Source organism: Pygocentrus nattereri, chromosome 17 (assembly GCF_015220715.1).
Source record: "Pygocentrus nattereri isolate fPygNat1 chromosome 17, fPygNat1.pri, whole genome shotgun sequence".
Lineage (NCBI taxonomy): Eukaryota > Metazoa > Chordata > Actinopteri > Characiformes > Serrasalmidae > Pygocentrus > Pygocentrus nattereri.
This window is the reverse complement of record NC_051227.1, coordinates 31594818-31610748: the sequence shown is the minus strand read 5'-3', so window position 1 is coordinate 31610748 and position 15931 is coordinate 31594818. Positions and strand designations below refer to the sequence as shown.

The 15931-nt window shown below is 41.5% G+C and overlaps 1 protein-coding gene and 1 long non-coding RNA gene across 2 annotated transcripts in view; one reads left to right on the top strand and one right to left on the bottom strand.

Annotated features, from left to right (window-relative positions):
• The window catches only part of dph1 (diphthamide biosynthesis 1), a 110365-nt gene that overhangs the window by 67203 nt on the left and 27231 nt on the right, over positions 1–15931 (bottom strand). The window lies entirely within an intron of this gene.
• LOC119265735 lies at positions 12201–13896 on the top strand. The gene is made up of 3 exons (XR_005131689.1): positions 12201–12279; positions 13491–13520; positions 13624–13896. It is a non-coding gene; the product is annotated as an uncharacterized LOC119265735 (long non-coding RNA).

The following is a 15931-nucleotide window of genomic DNA, read 5'->3' as shown; positions in this document are numbered from 1 at the left end:
TGGCTGAGGAGCCGCATGACTTGGTAAGCGGCATCAGATGGCACCGCTGTCTCCTTGTCCGAGAAACAAGCTGTTGAGCAGCTGGTACTGATGGCATGAATAACTAACATTTTCCAAATTCCAACAGTGTTTGCCATTTGACACGTATAAGACAATTAACTTGAGAAATTCGATGAAGCCAAGTTTGGCATTTTATCCGATTTGCTTGTTCTGGCTTAAATGGTACACTAGTTACATTCAAATGTCTGTACAGGTGTGTGAATGTAACTGCTGCTCTATGCGGAAAAGATCATTTGAACAAAAAGCCCAGTCCAGCTTTGTAGGAATTGAGATGTGACTCAACATTTGGCACTGTTTTTGCCAGAAAGCAGTATTATCATAGGATTGTCTATGTATTGATTCGTTTTTACCATTCTGTACAATAAAAAGATCAGGCTTATTCTGATTGTAAAATCAGGTCTTCATTTAAAATGCATATAGGCATTTAAAAATGCCAGTGTTGTGTAGAAGAGAAAAGCATTACACATTTTTCTGCATTAAGACCGGGTCTCTGAGCTGAGTGTTTTGCTCAAGGATCAGTGGAGGTTGTTTGACATGAGGCTAATATTATTTTTCCCTGTCTGCTGGTGAACAATGATGTAATCAAAACTTAAAAGACATTTCAGATGCGTTTTGAAGTCATGACTATTTGATAGAAGGCTACAGAAAACAAGAACTTTGTCTTTTTAATGGTATGGTATGAATGGGAAGGGAACAAACAGGGCAGAAAAGGTTTACTTTGCATTTAGGTTGATAATGTAATTCCAATGTTACTGTAGTGTTGACTTGACTATAAGTACTAAAAAAGAAAATTACTACATTGGAAAAACAACTACTTAATCATTTTCTCCTGATTGGTGGTGACAGGAACCAGGGGCTGTGATGTCTACAACACAAATCTAGCCACTTTCTTTACTATCTAAAACAAACAATGAACCTACATGTGTCCTTTGAGGTTTTATATATAAGCTTGATGATCATAAAATGTTGGTAAAACTTAAAATATGTTTTCTTTGGGAACTATTTAGCATTACAGAAACCTGCATGTACCCCTGCATAAATAAACAGGCAGCATATTCACAATCACTTCATTTCATGCAACAGCATTCTGTGAGGGATCTTTTAAAGACAAAATTTTTAATACGCTTATGTTTCTCCTAAAAAAAAAGTATGAAAGAGTATCAAAACACTCTGAATGACATTCTAAATAACTTCATCTATATCTTAACCAATTACGCAGAATTTATTTATTTTTTTAATTGGCAGAATTGCTCTTTCATATTTACATATGTTCAACCTGCACATTAGCTGATAGCAAAATTAGCTAACAGACCTTTCCAAAAAAACAAATGAAGCTCGAGGTTTGTTATTCTAAAAAGAAAAGAGTAAAAGAAGCTGCTTCTGTGCATTAGATAATATAAGAAAGCCAAGCAGCTATTTGCTTCCTCAGGTTGAAAGTTGAGCAGATTTGATTGGTTTATTGATTTATTCTTTATTCTGTAACTTATTTAGAATTACTATAGTAAAAAATTAAAAAACTACTTTGATACATTTACCTAGAAAGGTACCTTTACAGGGAAAAGTGTACTCCCCATTGTAGATATGACTGCAATTTGTTATCCTGTTTTGACTGTTTAGACTGTTTTGAATGTGCTCTCAAAAATGATCATAGCAAGCTATGATTTGTTACTGGGCTCATTTGCGTAGTGCAGCCCTCTACTGCAGAGGCTAATATTGCCACAATGATTAACAAATGCTGTGCAGCTCTAACAGACAGTCAAAGCCAAATACATAGATACAAACACAGACACACAGTGCAAGCCTTGCAGTCTGTCAGGCTGACAGTGAGAACTGGGGACACTGGCCTCTAGGCAATTGCTGTGTACACTAAGCTTTGTCTCAATAACCTTGTGTGTGTGTGTGTCTGTGTGTTACTGTGAGGTTCCTAACTTTGCTGAGCTCAGCTAACTCAAACACTAATATTAGATCAGCGAAAAGAGCCCATAGTCACAGACAAGTCCTCTCCGACCCCTTTAAAATAGCTACACTTTTCTCACATAGACAACACACTATTCCTCATCAACTCCAAAAAGACCAGCACACACATTTGCACAGAGAGCAAGCCAGTTAGTCTCTGGCTCCTAAAACATAAGACATTAGCCCTTGAATCTACTTACACTACCAAAACAGCACTTTTTAGCACAGGCATGCTATATTTCAGCATTTAGCTAAAACACAGACTTTCTGTTGTCAAGGTGATTTATGAACAGCAAAAATATTCTAATCTCCCAGCTGTGTGCCACTGTGTCCTGGAGCACCACTCACACTCGCTTCAGGAGAGGAGTGTGAGTACATGTATGCATGCGTGCGTGCGTGTAAATTTTAAAAAGAAGCCTAAAAATGCTTTAGTTTTAGTAGCCAGAGGATCCCAACAGTCTGCTGAAGCAGTGGAGTGGACAGAGGAGAGAAAAACAGGACCACAGGAAGATTTAGACAGGACAGTCATAGATAGGCCTGTTTCAATTATTACACCGTTGCCTCACAGCAATTATTTGAAGTGGTCATGATTATTTGAGCTGACCGCAATCATTATCCTCAGTTGTTGAGCAAATCAGGTTGAGACAAATAAATGTAAATAAAGTTACAAATGCATTAATTGAAAGGATTGTATGAAAGCAACTTGAATAGTCTTTTTTTGATGTTATTATACATTTAGAGGCGGCACTCAATGTTTATTTGTTAGCTGCCAGTTTATGCATGTACTTTAATAGCTGCAAAAAAAAAAAAAAAAAGACAATTAAATTTGACAATTAACCATTAGCTAAAATTTTATAATCATGACATGCCTTACAACAGAATGTGGAAAATGCTCAAATTGCTTTTCAACTGGTGAGATCAATGTTCTGTTTCACTGTCTCATCAATGGCACTACGGCCCATTTTTTTGGACACAGATTAGACCTAGATATGGACGCCGCAATGCCAACAATGTCCTCATTAATCTAGGCTTAAACTTAACCCTGGTCTGCAAAACTGGCTCATTCTATGTCATGACACACCTGCAGTTATTCGGCACAATAGCATTGGCTTTAGACCTATGCAATATAAAATGATACAAGAAAAAGAACACTACATTGACTACATCTAAGCTCCCAAGACAGACAAGAAATGTATATAAATGTATAACAAAATTATCAAATCAAATTGAATACATTGTCTATTTTGAGGCTCCCAAGTGCCGCGGTCACCCCTCAATCAGTGGAACGCCAGCCAATGCGTGGGTCTGTTAGATGATGTAACAGATTTGGCAGTTAGCACTTGCCTCCATGTGCGTTAGAGGCAGTTAGAAAAGATGTGGTGGCATTTCATGTGTCACAGGGTGAAGGATGCACTAGTCTTCAGTCTCCCACCATTGGTAGCATTGTATGATTTAGAGCAGTGGTAGACAGTAAGTATTTATTTACCCTAAAAATCTATTGGACTACGCTATTTTATCTTGTATTGCTCATGACCGTTCGACAAAAGTGATGCCCAACCCTCTTCTATTTTAGGCACAAGAGAAAGATATTAGATGTAATGAAAAGATGTTAGATGTCAGACATTCCAACCCACATCTATCACCTTCTCCCCTAACACTTCTCAAGACGTCACTAAGCTACAGCAGGTGTGGCAAAGAACAGGAGGAACTACACACTGCAGGAAGGTAGACATCTAGGATCAGGGTTGTGTCTACTGATCTAGAGAGAAAAGTACCCTGGTCAGAAATCCTGTTGAATCACAACATCTAATGCAGGCATTTTTCATCTCAAAATGATTCAGTGAATACACAGTTGTGTCTTCTACACTTGCTTTTGAAAGGTGGTCTCAGCTGAAGGGTGCTTAGTGTTAAATATCACAGTGAGGCCCACCTACTATAGGAACTCTGCAGCAGCACTCAGTCATAAACAGACTGAGCTCTGGCAGAGAAGCTCAAAGCCATATGAGTGGCATTAAAGGCCTTTGGTTTGTGTAACTTGCAGCAGGTGTAGGACTCCAGCCAGGTCTGTGACATACATCACACACTTCAGATCCATCTCTCTCTCTCAGGGGAAGGCGATGATTCATCCTGCGAGAGCACAGAGATGCCAGATGAACGCAGTGGGACGGCACAGCTCCAGTGCACCTGCATGTGAAGAGCTGTCACAACCCCAGCCCCCGACGCACTAGTCTTTCGGTGATTGACAAAGACGCACACAAGCAACAACTCCCTCATTTCCACTTCATCCCGCCCCCTTCAATTCCTACATATACACATTCATACAATAGTCTCCTCCAAAACAAGTAATCCACTGCTCTTCCTTCTCCCAACTGCCAAGCCAAAACACACTCAACGCCATGCCTCATGCATCACTCTCACTGCACAACCAAATCAGGTTAGGGATGTGCAATATTTATGCTGTGCACCTGCTGATGGCTCATATTTCATTTCATTATGTTTCAGATGTGCAGAGCCTTCGCTTCTCTCTCCCTCTCGCTCACAGACACGTACGCTCACACCGCCCAGCGCGGAGACCGGGGATATTACCCGTGAGGAAGAGCCTCTTCCCTCGATATCAGGGCAAGCCTGCCGAGAGCGAGTCTCATTATTTTCTCTTTAAGAGAATTGAGTTAGAGAGGGAGTGTCTGTGAGGGAGAGAGAGGAAAGGATGGGTGAAGGAAGAAAAACATGCAGTATGCCACAGAGAAGAAGGATGGAGAGAGTGAAGAGAGGTGAAGAAGATGCCCTGAGAAAGAGGGAGGAGAGAAATGGAGTGCATGAGTGCATGAGTGAGAGATATTGAGCAGATGTTGAGCAGATGAGCTGTATGCTTCAGGGTTTGTCATATTAGCAAATCTGATATCTGTAATCTGCTTTAAGCGCGCACACACACACACACACACACACACACACACACACTCTTAGAACAGCCTAACTAAAGAGGAATCTAGCAGGAGGGCACACTGCTGGGGGATTAAAGCTCCGCTTCTCCACTTCTGTCTTTTGCTTTGCTAAAAGGTCCATTTCCCAAAACGCAATAGTCCTAGATGTCTCTCACCCCCAACACCCCCTCGAGCGAGAGCAAGCCCACGGCTGCCTGCCTAATTGTAGGAGTGAAGAGACGAATGATTACCACAGCAAACACAGAGGCGAATATGGACGGTGGCAGCGACCGCAGACAGATGTTTCCTCTAATGCCGTTAGATAATCCCTTAACTCTCTCCAAAACAAGATCATTACCGCTATGCCGCCTGCTGCAGCTCATCTATGCACACTGGCAGGCTTTCAGGCCCGTTACGGAAATGTGGCCACTTCTCATGCGGAGGAGAAACGGGGGGAAAATCTGATCCGTCGTGGTCACGCACACGCCAGTGCTGAGTTGACCCTTCAGAAGGGCTTCGGAGACCACCGCCAAGGCACAGCGAGGCTGAAGCTTCAACCGAAGTGAACAGAACTGATTTTCCCAAGCATGTAGCTGGTCTTTTCCACAGGGCTTATCCTGGTCCGGGAGCTGGCACAAAGGCTGGTGATGAGGGCTGGCCAGGCGCAGAGGGTTTTGAAGGTCAGCCACTGAGATACAAAAGTCAGCTCAGGGCATGCTGGGGGCTGCAGAGGACAGGAAGTGGACACAGTGTGTTTGGCACCACCTCTTCTCCTGTCCTCATCGGATGGTGGGATTTGGAATGGATCTGAAACAGCTGACATGAATGGACCTTTTTGTCTCTGTTGAGTTCTAGTGGATCTCAAACAGAGAATCTGAATCAGACAATATTTTAGGCTAATTTACCTTTACACCAAATAACGTTTGGAACACAAGTGTTGAAAAAGTATGTATGTGCACCCTGACAAATAAATGAGCAATGCAAAAGTCATTCAAATGTCAGCATGTGAGTTGGCAACACAGCATCTCTAAGTCACCCCCCCCCCCCAGTGAAGCAACACAAAAATGTATAATACCCATACAGTCACTTACAGCCACAGGAGAATGGGGGAATATTCATGCTACAAGCAGAGCTAGTGGATAAGCTAAACAGTAATGGACTTCTCTATTAGGCTCTGGACTTCAGGACACTAGGCAGTCAGTCTCTCCCAAGTGACTCACCCTGATGAGGAGGCATTGCAGGCAGTGTGAGCAGAAACACCGAGCTTGATAAGCTTACTGGCCACCAGTCCAGGTTAAAAGTAATCATCTTAGACCAAATGCAGCGTTTTAATTTTAACATGGCTTTATGCTCGACTCAGCTCAACTAGATAGGCTAACTGGCTTCCATGTGGTCAGAAACCTATCATCCGGAATACAGGGGCGGAGGGCTGTGCGTCTAAGTGAAAAGGGCTGGTGGATGATTATTTCTATTATCTTTAGCTACTGCTTTGCAGCAGTAGAGTAAATAACAATGAAGTGTCATCCCCCAAGAACCATGTGTCATTTTCATAAGCAGTGTTTACATCAAGCCCAGCATGGCTGCCAAGTCATGCAAAGGATGCAGTCAGCTCACTGCACAACAAACAGCACGACAGCTTCATTATTGTTCTGGGCGACTTCAAAATGTAAATCTCTCCAAATTTGATCAATATGTACCAACAAGGGAGAGGATACATTGGATCATATTTACACCAACACAAAGGGAGAGCCAGCCTATCACCTACACTGAATGTCATTGTTGCTGTTGTTTTTACTATTTTGCACAATGAACTTATTTAAATTTGTTAAATATGACTTTAATTACTAATTATATAAAATTAAACATCGATTATGTATAGCAAATAAATAAAAACAGGTTAATTGTAAGTGGTCACTTACTCCTTGTATTTACCTTCATTGTTCATTTTATCAGCTCCTCTTACTATATAGGTGCACTTCAAAGTTCTACAATTACAGACTGTAGATGCCCCTTTTCACCCTGTTCTTCAATGGTCAGGACCCTCATAGATATATACATATATACTGTATATGTACACATGCATACATACACACACAGCAATACTGATACCATTGTGCATCTCTAGTAATGACACGCAAATATCTTTGTAAGGTTACGAAGGTGTGCAAACTGCAAAGGCAGAAATTGTCTTGGGAGATTTATGTCTACTGTAGGACAAGAAAGTTATATTACCATGGTGTCGTTAAAAAAAATGTAACTGAAATAACTGCAGCGAATCACCACCACTGCAGTAGCACTGCATCAAATCACCACCACTGGACAGCAGGGATAGCAGGAGTCTGGCTTTTTTTTTTGCTTCTGATTGATACCATTAGAGCGCCTCACATACATACCCTCACATGGCCCCATTGCATAATCACACACATCTTATGTAGATGAGGAGGGATAACTACAATCACTTAACTGACTGTTTCAAAGCCCTGGTGCTATGAAAATAAATGACAACCTAAATCTGCATTAGCGTGTTCCCTTTCCTTCCCGCACTCCTCTTGCTCTGTCTGATCACTCAAAGCTCTTTATCTTTCTGCTCAACGTCTTTTTCTGAAATCGCGCTCTGCTTTTCCTCAGTCTCTTTTATACATCCTGCCATTAATGACTGTAGCTTCAGCAGTGTCATTACAACCTGGCTTTCGTCTCAAAGGGTCATCTGCATATCACTTTCTGCTGCTTTTTCTGCTCACACTGTTCTTCCTGTCTACTCACCCAGAGAGGCAATACACATTATCACGATTGTCATAATATACTTTTCTGATTGTTACTGGTATATAAATTAGTACTTCTAGAACATTTAACAACTATATGTAATGCACCAGTTTGCCTGGGGCATTTGTAAGCTGTTCACCAAATAAATATTGAGAACCACAGAGTTCACAATTAGCTTGTTCTTTGACTTACCTAGTAGAGCTCAATGTCCAAAAAAGATTTAATACAGTCCCGAACAAATTTTAAACGTGAATGCAATTTTCGTTCTCCAAAAATAAGACAAAAAAGTCCCATTACGAAACATCAGCTAGTGGTTTTCAATACTGATGTCCTGACTGTTTCCCCTGCCCCAGGCAATTGGACAATCGCTACTGTTGAACCCAGGACAGATATTGTGAAAATGCCTTTAGGTAGTGCAATATATTTTTGCCTAATTACGTCTTGCAACAACATGCATACCAGGATGCACTGTAAGTGGATTACAATTGGACCACTTAAACCACATTCTGTGGTGGTCAAGGACGGATATTCATCACATTTAGTGCAAATGTAAATGGAATGCATTTCTGTATCTGTTGAAAATTATGTGAGCAGATATGCCTCTGGCAAGCGCTGATCGGCAGGTGAAATGATAAACAGGAAAACAGAAGACGAAGGATATGAGACGCTGGTGTCATCCCCAAAGCAAGAGCCTTCTTGCACTTAAGGCCGATGAACAAGCCCAAGCCAAGCTTGTCAACTTGTATCGTAACAGGTAAAAAGTGAACAAAGTACATTCAGAAATGACCTATGCACGAAAGACATTTACACAAGATGCAAGGAGGCTCTTGCACTGTCCTATACGCAGGTTTTTCCTTCATCAAAGTCTTTATTTGCTGTCCCACTGGGAGGCTGGTGACAGAGTCATACAAAGAGGGGAAAACAGACTGACTGAAAGCCAAATGCCATATGATAGCAATGAAATATACACCTGAAAAAGTCCACTTAAATCTCAGTTAGGTGGCAGCAAATTAGTCAACTTCTGTGTGGCATGCTGGTAACAGCTCCTATTACAGCAGCCCTTAGCATTTTAGACATCTCTGCAATAGCACTGTGTACTGTTACAGGATCTGCAGTGACTATAATGTGATTTAGAGGATTGCTTCAACATAAGGAACTGTACAATATAATACGGTATAAAGAATGCTGCTGTTTTCCATAAACAAATGCGCACTGCTTTCAAAGCACAACTAAACCATTTTAGCTCACTGCCTTGACAGTAACTGCGGAGACATTTGTTGCAATGCACCACAACCCAATTAAACTTAAGTTGGTAAGTGTGTTACAGGCACTGCAGGCAAAAGCACAGGCATCTATATTTGGGAAAGTGAAAGTACAAGAGCTCGAATGATTACTAGATCTAGGCTTGAGTGTATATAGTCCCATTAAAATAAACATGATTAGGCTGAGAGAAAGTGGGATAGAGAAGTGTTTGTGTGCCTGATGGTCGAGCTGTGGGTGGGTGGAGGAGTGTGTGTAGCGGTGTGATTGTAACCTTGACGAAAGACACTGAGCAGGGCCAGTGCCTCAGGAGCCGAGTGCTCGACACAGCTTATCTCTGAGCCACCCCGCTGCGCTCAGGCCACACAATGTTTATTTTATTGTTTCATAAATAATCAGTGTTGACTCTGAAACACAACAGCACGGGCCGTGCCAGCGAGGCGGTCTCTGTGTGTAATTAGCCAGCTCCCTTCAACTGCCTACCACAGTCATAATACATTACCACATAAACATTCATCAGAGAGTGGGAGAGCAGATACCACAGAAGAGTCTGTAAGGGCTATGGTGTAGGTCCACTGAGGTTCAAGCTAAAGGGCCCAGAGTTACGCTCTGGTTTAATAAATAGTCGTAATAAAAATAGTCGTAACGTATTCTAATGTGACCATTTTCCAACCTCTCTATCTAGTTGAACTTAAACAGGCCGTTTTCTTTACGCTGCCTATAATGCTGATATACGTAAAAGAACTCTCTTCTGATTGTCTGCCTTGTATTGTGCCTTGTTCACAAAGCAGTCTGACTAAAATATACAAACAGTTAAGGTCAGACTAAAACACTCAACACAGCAGAAAAATAAACTTTATTTCACTCCTTTCAGATGTCTTCACCACTAGTAAGGCTGCAATCACACCGTCCGACATGGCATGTTTAAGTGTGATTATCTACCATTCCAATAACTTCCAATAGCTACCAACTGTCTTTATCAAATGTGATCGAGCAGTCTGTTATGCATATACCTGTTTTTGCTGCCTTGGGTTCTTGTCTTTCTCTTCATGTTCCACCAATCCCTTTACTACAACCTGCACTTGGAGACTTCTGACTGGCTACAGCAGGGGGTGCTCCAGCTATAAAAGGGCCTGAGAAAGAGACGGTGGTTGGCTGCTTTAGTTGTGGCATCCATGCCCTTCCCACCAACCAGATCAAACCCAGCACCTTGACTTAACTTGTTTTATTCAGCCCTTGATGTTTCTTGTAATGAATCATATAACTTGTTCTCTTGATTGCCCTATTTTTTTTTATACAGGTTTCTCCTAGTTTGGTTCAGGGATGCAGGGTATTTTTTTTTCATCCTAGGTAAGTCAGTTTGATTTTGTTTCTAGCTGGTTTTGGGTATTAGCTCTTCCCCAAAGACATGTATCTCCTTTTATGATATCTTACTACTTGCATCTAGTTGATGACTTTCCTGATCTTTAACCACTTAGCCAAGATAGAGTCACAGTAGCAGTTAGGAAAGCAAATAATCCCAGACGACCCTGTCCCCAGGAACTTACTCCATCTCATTCCGGGGGACCCCGAGACACTCCCCAGCCAATTTGGAGATATAATCCCTACAGGAGGTCGTAGGACGATCCTGAGGTCTCGACGCAGTAGGCCATGCCTGGTAAACCTCCAACTGGAGGCATCCAGGGGCATTCCTGATCAGATGCCCAAACCACCTCAACTAGCTTGTCTCAATGTGGAGGAGTAGTGGCTTTACTCTGACCTTCACCCAGATGCCCGAGCTCTAGATGACTGACATAAGCAACTTTATCTCTTTTCTACTATCTTGCTTGTTAATCTTGCTTGCCTTTAAAAGAACGACAATTCCAGTCTGACTGAAAAAAGGAATAAATGTTGACATTTCCTATTTTTAATGTACAACCTCTTTTACAATCCCCTAGACCTAAGAGGTCAGAACACAGACATATGTAAACATTAACAGTTGTGGTATCATAATCATCATGAACTCAAAGCAGGCCATTTTTATGGTTTAGTTTCTATATACAGACTATATGAACTGAGAAGTGAACAGCACTTTACATTTACATGCAGTTATGTAGCAGACGCTTTATCCAGATTGGTACACAAAATGTGCCAACAGTGGAAGCCAAAGTTGCTGGAGATACTGCAAAAATCTACAACCTCAAAGACAAGAAACAGTTAAACAGGAGTGTAGATATTGAGGACAGTGAATTAAGCACAGATTAGTTTTAAGTAAAGGAACAATAAAACACTGAGGTACAGTAAAGGGCTGAACAGAAATGTGAATGAGTGCAAAAAGGCCTTAACCTAGGTATTGCCAGATGAGCCGTTCAGGGAGAACTTTCGCAATATTTATACGTGGTACATCAAAATCTCGCTTCAAAAAGTAAGGAAAAGTGAGGTTTTTTAGACCATTTAAATGGAAATATACCAACATAGGGGGGGCTGCATTCAGCAGAGGGCCAAACGGTCAGTGGAGAGAAAAAGACAGTGAGTCGAACAGACAGTTGGTAAAAATTTCCCCAAGTAGTGTCAGCATTTTTGGACCTGATGACGTATTTGGAAGTGAACAGAGTTTGTGAAGCGCCACATCCTGACAAGAGAGACTGAATCCGACTTTATTTTTTTTGGAGTGTGACCCTTCTCCAAGTTTCTGCCTTCATTTTTTCCTCTCTCTTGGAAAAAGTCCCATTCCTTTCATGAATTCCTCTGATTTTTTACATCTGGTTGTAGCCAGCACACACAAATACATAGAGCACTGATTCCACACCTGCCTTGTGACATCCTCATAGCACACATCGTGTTAGCCTCAAAGGCCTCATACTGCATTACACTCTGCCTTCCTTATTTAACGGACCACACGATACCGGTAGGTTTGGATCACCCGGGACCAGCAGGAGGCGAGCTGTGGCCGGATGAGGGCCGCAGGTGTTCGTGCTCCTATCTGCACTACAAATTGGCTTGGAAGAGCAGACACCTTTCAGCCCCTCAAGGGACAGATGCTCTCATATCTCATCTGATCCCCTGACTAATTGCCACCGCTGAGCACACACTCAACATGGCTGCGTGGGTGGAGCCAAGGTTTCCGTCAACTCGTGTTTTCGTGTTCACGGTGTCATGATTGTGTGAAGCTTTCTGCTGTGAAAAGACACAGGTTTCATGACAGTTTTATATAAGCACTTTAAACGTTACGGACTTTAAGCATTGACGACTGCAGGTACGGCTAACGTGACTGGAAAAGACTGGAAAATAGCCACCAAACTCAAAGCTACCAAGAAACAAACCTAACGTGACAGTGAAGGTGAGTGTTTGACAGTCTTTGGTCACTAAGATGACATACCTTCAGAAAAAGGGAAAAGAAATTGATTAAATTAACCAGTGGTTTTTGCTTTTGCTGCTTCTTTAGTTTAGACCTCAAGCTGCTAGGCTAACAGTGCCAACAGATGCTAGAAGTAATTAATCAACTAAACTGTTTCCACAAATACATGCCAAAATCTTCATATTCTTGCTTCAAATTACGTTGATAAGCTACATAAACTTGTATACAAAAAAGGACTTGGTATGGACAGAACTTTACACATTTAAACTAAAGCTGGAACTATATTATCATCTTCTGCTTTCCGGTACTGTTGCACCTTCAAACTGTGGAAGCGTAAAGTGCAGCAGAGCATTGCAATATGTCAGTATGTAGGTATGCAGCATTAGTACAATAATACTTAAAGTAAGAGGGTAAGAAATTGCAAATGGAAAAACAATGAAATGAATGAACTCATGAAAACTAGGTGTTAAAAAGGATATTACAGATAATCTGGTAGATTCCCACTCATTAATTACTAATGCAGACACACGCACACTGTGGCCTCTGGCAATGAAACAAACTAGTACGAGAGACATTCAGAGGTTACTGCAAAAAATCTCAGTTTATGTGGTGATAGTTTTTCACCTGATGATGTACCAGGTTTACAAAGTATTTACCATTTTTATGAAGACGTGAATCCGGAGAAGGCGTTGTTTAAAGCAGAAAACGCATCTATGAAGCTAACTTCAGCTTCATGTTAAGCCTGTGAAGTCACAGCATCCAAATGACACATTTCTTCATGTGTATATTCAGGTTCAAGCATAGAAAGTAGATGCTTATTTCTGAAGAAAATGTGGTCCTTAAAATGTGGACACTATTAATTGTGCTGAGGAAATAAGGAATTCCAGTGTTCATAAATGGCGTCTTCTACATTTATCTAAACAGAGAAGTTATATAGTTCATAGTATGATTTAGAACACAGTATGACTTACTGTCTTGTTTGCCAGACACGCTAGATGTGGTTTAAACAGGGTAAGAGAAGTTTTGGGCATGGAAAACATTTTTGGCATACTATTCACTTAGTGTTTGTTGGCAACATTAGCCTCATAGCTCCAGTTCTAAACTAAGGGAAGCAGAATTTTGAAAGTAAACACATCTTGTAAGCTGCAATTCACCCCTTGCACAGAACAGCAGTTTTATTTTTTCTGCCATAGATGTCCTTGTTGCTGTCTTCAAAGTCACAGGTCAGATTATTTTGTTATGCAGTTCCAATAATACCACTTTTAATTTAAACTCATGTCTGGTTAGCTCAAATTCACCTCATTAAGTCTATAATCTTCATCTCAGTTTCAGATCAAGCCTACTTCAGCTTGTACCTTCTGTCCTTGATGTCAGATGCCAACAGAAATATCTCTACTGGTCCCCAGATGGAAGGCTGATCGAGTAGCAACCTCTCGCAATTTTCACCAGTGCTGATAAAGGCAGGGTTCAATTTAACTCTCCTCAAGGTTTTCTGGTGTGGTAAATGAACATTACCACCAAGGTTCAAGAGCTTATGACCAGATTAATTACAAACATAAATGCTATGAACTGCATAACCACAGCAATTGACGTCATTTGCAGCTACTCATGGTCATCTGAGAGTTCTGTGAATCTGTGAAAAAAGAAGCTGGAATTAGCAGTTGACCACAGGCACCTCAGTATGAAGTTCCTTACTCGTTTGTGCTAGGGCAATTTCTCCTTGAATGAACAGGAGTCCAGAAACTGCTAGCTGACTCAGGCTATTAGTCTCATTCTCACACTCTGGAACTCATGCCAGCAAGAAAGAGCAAACACACTGGCGGTGTAGGCAGGTAACTCATCACAGCGAAAGGTACGGGATCTTGTTAGTCACAAAGAGAGAGTGAGCGAGATAGCTAAAGAGAGCAAGTGAGAGAGAAAGTTGAACTTGGCAGGCTCTCCTAGTGGATGTGCGCATGGTTCTCCCTCTGCCCGGTGTGAGCTCCTTATGTAAGAACTGAAGAAGACAGACATACTCGCACCCAGGCTTCCACTACCTACACCTCAGCTGTGCAGTGCAAGTGGGGAGGGGGAGGTGCTTGGTCCCCTGCCAGGCTCTCCACCCCCCACTGCGGAGATGCCATTTACCCTTCTGCCTCTGTGGGCCGCAGCCTGTGGGAATGAATGAAACTTGCCACAAATGGAACCTGAGGTGCCAGACAGGGCCGGCAGCGGTGTAGCGCTTTGGATCTTTACGGGGGTGGAAGGTGTAAGGACACCGTGTCCATCCAACAAACTGGAAGACATTGCTGCACTGATATAGGCACTGATGCAAGCAGCCACTTCATTTTCTAGGGACTAATGGTCTGAAGTTCATGAAGTTCAGCCTAGAGGAATATCACACATGCCAAGGTTCTGTCATCATTAACAAATAACAGGCCCCCGTGAGTTTAAGAAGAGGACATGGACAGAATCATGGACATATTTCAAGTATAAACACAGCAAATGCAGAGGATTTGGAGATCTGTGGGAAATTTCTGAACATCTTAGATATTTTCTGCAATTTGTTCTTTTACCATCCAGGTATATTGGTTGTTCTTTTAGCGAAACTCATTTAGGGTGTCTTCACACTAGACCTTTTTTCTAGACCCAGGATCGCTTGTTTTACAAGGTCGGGACATTTGGTCAAGTGTGCAACTTGTTTTTTTAATCCAGGAAAGGTCCAGGGAACCGATCTCTTGTCCTCCAGAAATCAGTGGTCTTTGATTCATTTGCAGCAAACTCCATTGCAGGCTGCTGCACGTGTGGAATCTACTCCTGGTACTGCATGTGCATTTTGTAATGGGACTGCATCTACTTATTAAGCTCTAGAAGGGTCTGGTTTTATTTAGCTTTACTTGTATCATGTGATCACTAAGGAGTTGTGGGGTTTTCAGTGCATTGTACTCTTTCATACATTCTTGCCTTCTTGTTTAAGTTTGTGCGCCTTAATGGAAAAAGAAATACAAGTAAATCAATAAAAACTGATGTTAAACACAAGATGATCTTTGTTTCTGAAATCTAATTTTAATAATCCAATTTTAAAAGTCATATACTCCCACCTTTACTGGCACAGGCCTATTGTCATCTTTTTTGCTAAGTACCCATGCAGAATTTAGTTTCCCTTCTTTCCAGGGTACCAAGCATACGAAACAGGGATATATCTACTGAGCTAGAAATGGTGAAGAACACTGATTGGTAAAAAGCAATGACGACATAACTGCCAGAACTCCTCTTGCTTTCACAGGTATCATTATGCGATGAGAAATGGACACAGGTATTCATTATAGTTTAACTTTGAATATAAATTCCTGCCTATATGATCTAGCATCATTAATATCATGCTGCCTTGAACAGACACAGGTCAAGGCAGCACAGCATGAGATGTCTGAGTGAAATTCCGTGAACCAGACAAAAGCTTCTGCAAGATGACTCCGTAACTATCCTCTGTATGTCCTCAAGCACACAGACACATAATGCAAAATTGGAAGGTTTCTTAAGATTTTTTTTCAGGAATTGCAGCTTTATTTCATAAATTTCATCAGCATTCGATAGTGTGGACAAGAAAGACATGGTAGGATCATGCAAGAGTCCAGATACACCACAAAGAAGCCAA